The sequence below is a fragment of the Rattus norvegicus genome, chromosome 4 (assembly GCF_021556685.1).
Source record: "Rattus norvegicus strain SHRSP/BbbUtx chromosome 4, alternate assembly SHRSP_T2T, whole genome shotgun sequence".
Taxonomy (NCBI): Eukaryota; Metazoa; Chordata; class Mammalia; order Rodentia; family Muridae; genus Rattus; species Rattus norvegicus.
The window spans coordinates 178535063-178542400 of NC_141537.1; the positions used below are offsets into that span (position 1 = coordinate 178535063).

General features: G+C 47.0%; 1 non-coding gene across 1 annotated transcript; it reads right to left on the minus strand.

Annotated features, from left to right (window-relative positions):
• Positions 1 to 1881: 1881 nt before the first annotated feature.
• On the minus strand, positions 1882 to 2011 carry LOC120102662 (small nucleolar RNA SNORA17). The gene has a single exon (XR_015687358.1). It is a non-coding gene; the product is annotated as a small nucleolar RNA SNORA17 (small nucleolar RNA).
• Between the last annotated feature and the right edge of the window lie 5327 nt (positions 2012 to 7338).

Consider the following 7338-nt stretch of genomic DNA (forward strand, 5'->3'; position numbering starts at 1 on the left):
TTGATACCAGAAGAGAAGATAGGCAGGGTGGGGGTGAGAAAGGAAGGAGTTATATGGGGGTTATGTGACACAACACACACACACACACACACACACACACACACACACACGGGGGGGGGAGTTATATGAGTTATGTGACAGAGAGAGAGAAAGAGAGTGGGTAGGTAGAGACAGAGAGGGAGGGGAGGGAGAAAGAGAAAGAGAGAGAGAGTGAGAATAAGAGCGTGATTCTCTGTTATTATTTTCCAAGGAGTCCCATGGTTGGAGAAAAGTGCTCCACAACACATTTCTCCCGTTCTCCTCACCCCTCACTCTGAAGCCAAGAGATACTCCACGAAGAGAAAAGAACTTTTGAAGAGGTTAAACATCGCCAGATGAAGTGTGTAGCGAAATCAATAAGTATTATGCGTAAGAGCCTGGGAATGAATACCAAACAGACCTGGTTTAAATCAGAGCTCTCTACCTACTGGCTTTGTGACCTGGGACAAGGATACTCACTGAGCTTTGCCATCCTTCTCTCTTCTCAGCTACAAGGCAAGGAGAAATGGTGCCTATTTCGGATGGCTACGGCAGGGAGGAGCTCAGAGGGCACATGCGCACTTACTCTCATTACTCACTGGCTGTTGCTCTGCCCAAACTGAAGCCAAAAGGTGAGCAGGTTCTGAGCTTGGGGGCTCTGCAGGGAGTCGATACCTTCCCAACGAGGGATAAACTCTCCTCCATGACTCCTTCCCTTCTCTCTCAGGTGGACTCATCATTTAGGGGTGCTGTAAACAAAGGGCCACACACAGCCTGGCTCGACAACAGATATATGGTTCTTCAGCTTTGGAGCCCTGACGTCCACTCAAGGTATCAGCAGGCTTGGTCTAGGCCTCTGGGTCGGCAGTCCTGGCTCCTCCATGGCTTCCTGCGTCTGCATTCAGCCACCTCAGCACCACTGCTTCCCTCACTCCTGTCTTCTTCTGTACCCCTGTACATATTGGATGAGATCTAACCGAAGGAGCTATTTCGTGAAAACTTTATTAGTTCTTTGCGATTTTTACACCATGCACCCCAATCCCACTCATCTCCCCCTCCCCTTGTACCTGCCCTCCAAGCTTGCAACCTCTCTTCAACAGAAAAAAATCGTATTGTGCGAGCTGTGGTGTGTCGTAGTGTGTCCTGCAGTACACCCTTTGTCCACACTTCTTCGCTTGCAGATGTTTGTTGCAGTGGCTCGTGGTTCTGGCACGAGGCCCTTAGCTTCTGCTACGTTATCGATACTGGAACCTCACGGACTCATCTTGGATATCCTGCTACTGCTCTGTGTCCTGGAGGTCTGCGTTTTGGATCTGTAGGAGTGGCTCTAAATGCACTCCACTAGTTCATCTATGGGGTAGATGTTGGGGTGAGGCAATTCAAAGCCCTGGATCTTGGGCCCGAGGGGCATCTGAGACGCTTTCACCAGCAAACCCCACAGCCAGAGAGTCTGCTGCTGGAGACTGAGCAGCACCCAGACCAGGGAAGCCCGACTGGACCTTGGTGGTCACTGAGCCCTGCAGCTTTAGGGCCATGGACTCAGATGTGTTCCCTGATGGCAGGTCATGAGGATGGTTCCAGGTGGCATCGCCAGCTACTCACATTGGACTGTTCCTCACTAACCTGGAGACTCTTCTTCAGTTCTACCTCTCTTCATTGTGCCCACACCCTTCTATTCCCCTTCCATTTCTCTACCAGCTACTCGCTCCTTTTAATGGCACCCGGGATCTCAGGAGTGGTCTCAGGAGTGCGATGCCCACTCATGCAGTATGGAGCTGGGCAAGGGTCATTTGTTCATGGGCTGTTCCCTCAGGCCTGCCCCACACCAGACTAGTGGTCATCTCAGGTTCCCTTTTTCCAGGGAATGTCGGGCTATTAACATTCGGATGATCACAGGTCAGAGCACTGAATGTAGACATAGCCTCCCTCCTCTCTGCCACCTACTGATACACACGTGACATAGCAGCCACACCTGCAATGCCTCTGGGGCGGGGCTTAGGGCTTCATTTTAATTTGATTAAATTTGCAAAAATCTTAACGGGTGACACATTCATAGGTCCTGGGAATGAGAACTTAGCCTTTGAGGGACATAGTTCTTGATGAGCGAATGATCCCAGGAAAGACCCCGTTTACCAGTTGATTGGAGGACTTGCTATACAGATGTTGGTATTGTAAGATTAGTATACCCCAATGTCCCTGGACTATCTGCAATTTATAGTATCAGTTATCAAAGTAGAGTCTGATACAAAAGTCTTCTCTTTGTGTCCTTTCTCCCTCCCTCCCTCCCTCTCTCCTTCCCTCCCTCCCTCCCTCTCTCCTTCCCTCCCTCCCTCCCTCTCTCCTTCCCTCCCTCCCTCCCTCTCTCCTTCCCTCCCTCCCTCCCTCTCTCCTTCCCTCTCTCCCTCCCTTCCTTCCTCCCTCCCTCCAACCTTCCCTCCTTCCTCCTTCTTCCTTCTCCCTTTCTCCTCCATGTATCCATCTCTGTTACTCTCTGTGTATCAGTGTTCACGTTACTGTGAGCACACATATTCCATGGGCAGAGGACAATCTCATACGCCGGTCCTCGTCTTCTGTCTTATCTGAGACAATGTCACTTGCTGTGTCACACACATGCCAGGCTGGCTAGCCCTTCAGCCACAGGCATTTGTCTGGTCTCACCTCCCATCTCATTAGACAGGGACTCCAGGTGTGAATGAGGGCATCTGGCTTTATGTGGGTTCTGGGATCTTGATTCAGGTCCTGGCAAATTCTTGACCCACAGAGCCATTTCTCCTACCACAAAGTGTCTTCTTAAGGATTGTCTCTGGTTTTATAAAATCTTTCTCCTAGCTTGTGATAAGGAGAAGGGACTAGAAGAAATCTCCACATTATACAAAGTAATCATTTTCAAACCTCTGCTGGAAGCGTGTTATAAAGTTATTTAGTAGCTCAACTGGATACTCTTCAACACCGCTCCTTTTAGTGGGTAGTGTTGGAAGGTTTGTGGAATTTTGGATGATTTAAACATAAACTCAAGTTTTAACACTGAATAGACCTGCTACACACACCACACCTTTCACCAGAGTTCCTAGGGTTCATACCAGAGGTTACTTATAGTGATGAATTCATTTGTAGCCTCAGAAAAGACTTCAAATTGATTTGGGATTTAAAGAAAAAAATCCTTCCTGGGCCAAGACAGTTATTGTAATATTTAAACCATATGTTGAAAACTGTTTTCAGATCCAAGGTAAAAAAGGAGGCAGGGGGATTGTGTACTTTGACTCTTGGCTGAGTGCACAACCATGTAATCATTACACTCATCCACAAGTTCAAAGCCTGTTGTCTGCAGCTGGGCACATCCCTGATTGCTTGGCATGGTTTGCCCATGACCAACAGTAGATGAAAGACACCCTAAAACAGAGAGAAACTTGGGGCTAGCTGTCAGCCAAGACCTGACTCCATCCTCCTTTCTCCCCCACCTCTCTTCAAGTCCTGCTCTCTAGCAGTTTCTGGTGACCCTGTGCCAGAAGGCCAGGTCCTTCAGTTAATTAGAGAAACAAATTTAAGCTGCTGATCATTGACTTGTTATTTATCCCCCCGGGCACAGGCATTCTACAGGCTGGGCATGCCAACTTCTGTTGGCAAAAGGTTTTGAACCAGGCTTCCTGAGAGGAAAAGTCACTGGGGTCAGCAGTTACAGGCTTTGTCCCTGGGTGGAGATCTGTCTAGGGGTCCTGGACAATGGTGGGAAGTAAGCTTCGTGGCCTCGGGGAAGATTTGTCACCTGGGAGAATTTAGCTTGTGGGGCCCTAGGTCTGCTTCTTGCAGATGTTTAAAATCTGGAAGGAATAGTAATGAAAGTTAATGAGGGGCTTAGAGAGGTCCTCCCGTTCCTTTACCTGGAAATGAAACAGAAGAAGCAGCAAGAGGGGGAAGGCGGGGGGGGGGGGGGAGATGGAGAAGGAGGAAAAGGAAGAGGAAGAAGAGGAGGAAGAGGAAGAATTAAAAGAAGAATTATTAGAGCAACAAGAAAAAGAGGCAGCAGCAAATAATAATAGTAATTAGAAGAATTGGAAGAATTAAAAGGAAAAAGATAGCAATAGTCATCATCATAATCATAAAGTTATGATAATTAAGAAATAAAGAAAGAGAAGAAGGAGAAGGAGAAGAAGGAGGAGGAGAAGAGGGAGAAGAAGAAGAGGAAGAAGAAGGAGAAGAAGAGGAGGGAGAGGGAAAGGAATAGGGAGGGGGAGGGGGAGGGGGAGGGGAACGGGGAGAGGGAAGAAAGCTTCACCTAGTAGTTCTAATGCTTAAAAAAAACCAGGTAGACAGACCCATGGTTCCAGCTGCATACGTAGCAGAGGATGCCCTTGTTGGGCACCAGTGGGAGGAGAAGCCCTTGGTTCTGCCAAGGTTGGACCCCCCAGTGTAGGGGAATGTCAGGGCGGGAGGCGGGAATTAGGGGGTGGTTGGGGAGGGGGAACACCCTCATAGAAGAAGGGAGAGGGTGATGACATAGGGGGCTTATGTCCAGGAAACCAGGAAAGGGAATAATATCTGAAGTGTAAATTTAAAAAAATATCGAATAAAAAAAAAGCCAGGTGAATAAAATCATGAAAAATATGCATATTCAACCTTTGATCGGAGGAGGGAGAACCCTGGAAATTAAAAAGAAGAAAGAGAAAGGATATATGACAAAATAAAGCAACACAGTGAAAAATAACAAAACAGAGAAGGTTTCAGGTGAAATAAGAAAAGAATGTATGGGCTGAGGGTATCAGGAGTTAGAGCACTTGGTGCTCTTCCAGAGGATACAGGTTCAGTTCCCAGACCCGTGCTGGGAGGTTCAAGACTGTCTGAGACTGCACCTACAGGGGATCTGGTGTCCTTCTCTGACCTCTGCAGGCGCCAGGCATACACACGGTACACAAATGTCCCTGAAGGCAGGCATTCTTTCATTCATTCATTCATTCATTCATACAAGCAGGCACTTACACGTGCATTAAAAAGGAGTACCTGAGAATTCAAGAGTACCATTTGATGTATTAAAAGTAATGAGAACTACAGTTGGTAAAGTAGAAAACATTGTCACTACATTTATTTTCATGAAAATATTTTTAGCTCTTTAGGAAAGAAGAAAAAAGAAAAAAAAACAGGGTACACGGGGAAAGACAAACATCAGAAATGCAATTTAAAGAAGATTTTGCTTTGTCTTTTAAGATAGACTCTCCTGGGTCCCAGGCTGCCTCAGACTTGCTTTGCAGCCAAGGATGACTTTAAACTTCTTACCTTCCTCCCTCTGTTGTAAGACCCCATGGTGGCCTTACCTCAGGAGTGCCACCCACAGAGCACAGATTGACAAAGTGACCGCTGCAATAGCAAGAGGGTGTAAGGTTTTTAATCCACGTATGTGGGGTTGCTCATCCACACAGGGAGAGGCAACCCCGAACCCAAAAAGCATACAACTTTTATTCATTACAGAGGGCAGACTTCAGCAACAGGGTTAGCTGGTCTATTCTTACTCGTGGTACACAGGACAAAGGATGTGGTCAGGTATTGGCTGGCCTGCCCAAGGGGCTGTTCTTGGCTCAGTTGGTCACTTTCCTTATCTAGCCCCGCACCTGGCCTTGGTGAATCACTGAGAAAGGGCTAAGTTGGCATGTCCCTTAGAGGGGGGTGAACTGAGTGGTCAGGCAGGGTCAGGATGACATCTTGCAGTTGTTCTCGGAATTTACCTCAGGGAGGGGTAGGGGGAACAGTTGTTATTGTTTTGTCTTAATTAGCTTAGTCAGAATCTTATCACCAAAACTTTATCATATCACTGGGCATCCAGAGGTCAGATGTATCTCTCAGAAAGGTCACAAGTTTGTGTCATAGGCATCCTGACCACCAGATGCATTTCTCAAAACCTTGGTTTTACAACTTTGTTTCTCATATCTAGGAAACCATGAAACTTTATTTCTTCACCTGTAGTGAAGTGTTGGGATTGTAGGCATGCACCACCATGCTCAGCCCATGGAACCCAGGGCTTCCTGCATGCTGGGTGAGAACTACCTACTGACACACATCCCTAGCACTAAAACGTTTTTAAAGCCGAGGTTTAAGAAAGCACAGGTAAATAGAATGCTAGTTTTCTTTAAGAAAACATTGTCCTAAAGATGCGACGTCACACACGTAAGGTCACTGGTCAAAGGCAAGTGCAGTAGCCATGGTGCGTCTTACAGAGCTGCAGCCAGGCCTCCTGCTCTGTCACCTGTGGTGGGTGGGTTTCTTTGAGAGCTTTCATGTTGGGCTTTGGTAAACATCTTTAGGACTGGAAGCTGTAGGAATTGGTCGTTGTCTTGGAAACCACTGGAAGTCACTGGTTGGGCTCTATGGCATCCCTTTCTCCTTTTAGGACACCGGAACTTTGGGAAGGAGAAGAAGCATTGTCTTCCTCGGGCATTAGAAATCTGCAACCGTCAGACTGTTGTTCTCTGTCCACCACACCAGCCTGCTATGGGAGAAGAGCCAGAGAGCATGGGCTCCTGCCAACCCCTGTACATCATCACCACCTTGGTGGTGTGAGAGGGTGCACCCAGGCTTCCAAGGGAATGGGGTCAGTAAACAGAGGCACAGGACTGAAGGCATAATCGGGGTTTCTCTCTGTGGCACCATCACAGCCCTTGTTAGAACTCCACTGAAGACAGAATCAGGCAAGATTCCCAGCTCTGTGTTTACAGGTGCTTTGACCACACGCGGCTTGCCCACCCCAGGGTGCCCTTCAAGTAAGGATCATGCTGTGCCTCCAACTTCAAAGCTTAACTCTAGCTGTCCGTGGGAAGAACAGTCTTAAGAAATATTTATCATAGAACATCCCAGACCCTGATAAATGGCCCAGTAGAAGCTGGACTTACATAGATGAAAGATACTGGAGCTAGTATGAATTCTGTAACTGTGTCTGTTGGGGTGTCCCAAACCTCCAGATTGCTAGATGAGTGTTTCTGGATATAGGGAATAAAAACACAACATGCCCAGTTAACTCCAAAGACAAGCAATCAATAGAGTTTGAAAAAATATAAGTTTTTTTCCCAAACATTACTTATACCAACCAAACATTTTCTGTTAATCTGAAATTAAAATGTAACAAGATGTCCCATGATTTATCTGATGACTCCAGATTTATCTGGAATGACTCCCAGATCAGAAGACAGATGACTGACTGATGTAAGAAACTTGACAGCAGAGAACAGACTATTTGAAAGTGACTATGGTTTTAAAAAGCTGTTCTACCCGTAAGAAAGAGAGGGAGCAAATTTAACACAATGCAGGAGCCCGAAATGCCCCACCTCTTCCTCCCCC